We start from the raw sequence: 3,845 nt of genomic DNA, 5'->3' as shown, positions 1-3,845 counted from the left end.
TAAACGATGTGGCTTAATTATGGGCTATACCATCTTGTTTTTAATAGAATTCCTTCTGATGATTTGGAGAAAAACGCTCGTTTACTAGGCATTTATGATACAGATTTAGCATAATCATCTGAAATGTAATGTTTTCAATTTCACTTTTAAGCCAATAGATCCGTCGCCTACTTAAGTTACTATTGATTAGCTTTGACACTTAATTTCTTATATGGGAATCCCTTAACCAAATAAAATCATTGGGTAAGCTTATTGCTGTTCACTTAAAGGGACGACGAATGTATTCACTACCACTAAATGGCTTCATTGCTCTATAATTAATTTTTATTTTACAGGTACCTTATTGAACAGAAATCGAAGCTCGCCGGCACCTGTAATAGTTTAGGATTCAGATGAAATTGACGAGGCAGATGAACTCCAATAAGGCTCTTTCATCAAAAAGTAAGTAATTTTGGTGGCGACAGATGTTTGTTTGAATTTTATATATTGTCAAACCGTTCATAAAGTACAATGTTTGGAATAGTTATTTTTAGATACGCCTTAAACAGCGTTAAAGTTTAAAAATTAATATTCTATTCCTTTCTTAATTTTCAAGTAACGAAAAAATGTTTGATGTGGCTGCTGGTGGCGCTGAGTCACCTGAAAAACTGAGGATAATTCAGTTTACCAACCAAACACTCCTTGTAAAGGAGCGGAAAAGGCTGGTGTAATCAGCACACCAAATATAGCTTCGGTAAACGAAGAAGATGATGATGAAGATGAAGATGTTTTTTCCAGCGGAAATTAACGGAAAAATTATTACAACTAAAAACTGTCTGACCTGTTATTAAAGATTATAGAATGATTTGTACTTGTCGTTTCTATTTTGCGCCATCTAGCGATGAGCGCAAAATATTGGGGAGCATAAACGGAAAGTTTAACTTCTTCTTCGTTTCGTCTTCGTCACACCGCTTATTGAACGGCGTCGAAAACCCCGCCTAAAATTTTCACCCTCAGATGTCAGTCAACTCTAGCTTTAGAATATGTATACAGTACGCAAACAGAAGGGCAATAGCAGAGCTAGCCGTAGCCCAGAGGTAAAGCGCTCGACCGTTTTTTCCTCGTGGATTGTTTTAAAACCCACGCTAGCGCGTTCGAGCCTGCCTTGAAATTTTGGTTAAAATTTTTTATTTATTTTAAGCTATTTAATTCATTTCAAAATATTATTTTAAATTATATAAATTATTTATTTTAAATAATATGAAAGAATAATATTTTAAATAGTAATTTGAAGTATAATTTTAAATATATTTTGGAAAATGCCAGGTGTTGATTTCGCTAAAATATGCGAGATGTCGCCAGTGTTTCCACTTTGCGGCGAAAAGGTCCGTTTTTGGCGAAAATCGAGTCTGTGAATTATTGACTGTGGAGCTACTCTTCTTAATGCGATTTCTACATTAATTAGTCCAGCGAGATAACCAAATGTTTAATTTTATTTCATATTTATTGCTTTATTATAATAGGAGATAGGACTCATAATCTGTGCTTAATTTATACGAGATGTGGCGCAAAATTGTAATGGTCCTCTTGGGACCCTTGTTATTAAGTCTAATGGATACATTTCTGTACTAAGTGTTTCAACTCGATTATTTACTATATTATTAGCACATTGGAAACCACACGGAGTAATGTAAAATTATTTTTGCCCAAATATAATATTATTATAATAACAAGGTTATATTATATTAAAAAGGATTCAAGCTTCTAGGGTTGATTGTTTTTTTTAAGAAAATTATTTTCCAAAGTCAAATCATGGATTCAGTGCTAATTGAATATTTTCGGATCTACTAATCCCAAGGTCTTGAAACTTGAATGAGGGGTGTAACAATCTGGTCTATTAAATAAATAAGAATCAATTTCTTAAAGTGGATACGGTTTTTTTAATAAACATTAATTTTCAATGTCAAAATTTTAAATTCAGTACTTACATCCGTTTTCCAAGGTAAAAGAAACCGAACCCCATCCTCCTCGTCCAAAAACATGGCTTTTAGAGAGAAATAGATTAAAAAACCTAGACCTTTTGAACCAATTTTCTAAGAGTTGTAAACGTCCAGAGGGCCAGATGTCTCGAAAGCCTTTTTGGTGATGCCCTGACTACATTGCAAGCCATTCTGTCCATAATCAAACTATTTCATCAACACCAGAGCAGTTGAATTACTCAGAAAATGAAGTCTTTCATTGAGAACGTTAAGCACTAGCGAAATAGGTATCAGTAATTGCTAATGATACTGATAAAACAGTAATACTAATGTAAAGTCTACCACACAAGAAGCTTCTAATTGTCATCGACCAAGCCGAGGACGGCTTCGAGGAAGCATTTCTATTCTTGGCTGTCCTTGACAACTAATTATAATTTCCCGACTAAATCTTTGTGCTTTTATCAACAGAAACTATTATTGTGATACTTTTCCCCAACGTTCAGTTAGTTTCTTAATCCCCAGAACAGGTGTGTTTTAGGCTTTTGGGACTACAGTTTTGTTTAATTATAAGATATTTAGTGTCATGTGTAAGCAATACGTTTGTTATCGGAAAGGGGGTGAAAGTACTAAAATTATCATTTTGACAAAGCTAATTCATTTTGAACATTTTTAACCATTTTTAGAAATAATAGATTGTAACAAACGTCTCATTAAAATATCAGGTCAAAAGAATCAATGGGACAGAAGATCTGACCGAAAGCTCTACCTCCTCTCATTGAACTTAATGTTAATTTTGATTTCCTTCGAACTTTCCGCCGGTAATCCAAAAATTCGCACTTTTTGGCCTATTGAACGAGTTCTATGGCGCGATTAGTCTGAGTAGTCGAGCGCGTGATGAAGTGGGCTATGTGAAAACGAACGTGGACCATCATATGACTAGAAAAGCTATTCTCATTTTTCGTTTCCATTAACATCATATCCGGTTACAAGGATGTAAATAACGTCTTTCTCGAACGTCAGTATTAAATCCAAAGGCACTATTGCAGATCCAAGCTATAGACAATAAGAGGAAACATGATTTGATGGGTTTCCCATTTCCTTTACCAAAAACTTAAATTTTTTCGTCAATTTAGGCCTATTGCCTCTATTCGGACTAAAGATGCTCTAGTATAGCTAGATGGGAGTGAAAATTTTCTTTACCTTATATCTCACCTATTGTCGCTACTTGGACTACGAGTTCTTTTCGTTTTATGATTTAATATTCACGACGTACCCGCGCAAAAATCCGTACAAAGCCGTAAACAGATGACACGATAGAAGCCATTGTGTACATATTAGTGTGCAAGTGGAATAAACGATATCCAGTAGATAATTGAGTCCTGAATCTGAGGTTGGAGGCACCATAGAAAATAATGCGTTCCTCATTTACTTTCCCAAAAAAATAATACCTTTGAAAGCATTTTTGGCCTATTGACGCTACTCGGTCTACATATACTCTAATCTATACAACAATGAATCTATTACTAAAAAATGTTCTTGAAAGGGCTGCGTTTTTTAACACCATACCCATAAAGGGTATAAAGCTGAATGCGAGGGGTATTTGGTATCATTCTGGAAATATCTTATTAGGAGTGAACATTTAAAAATGGTTAAAGTTTCCATCAACTTCATTGAAGGAATTACGCGTGGCCGTCAAGGGGGAAGGCGAGGAGGAAGGCGTGGTGGTGGTGGAAATCGTAGGCATGGCACACGACTGTGCTACGCTTGTAGGCAGTTTGGCCATAAGGCTGCCAACTGTCCGCTGTTAAGAGGTAACGACTATTGTTTTTATAGATTTTATTAGCGATAGGTTAGTGTAATATGGGAAAACTAATAATATTTTTAATC

The sequence above is a fragment of the Phalangium opilio genome, unplaced genomic scaffold (assembly GCF_054372755.1).
Source record: "Phalangium opilio isolate 3A_F unplaced genomic scaffold, DU_Popi_V2 ptg000039l_1, whole genome shotgun sequence".
In the NCBI taxonomy this organism is placed as follows: domain Eukaryota; kingdom Metazoa; phylum Arthropoda; class Arachnida; order Opiliones; family Phalangiidae; genus Phalangium; species Phalangium opilio.
The sequence above is the reverse complement of the archived record's forward strand: the minus strand, read 5'-3'. Positions refer to the sequence as shown.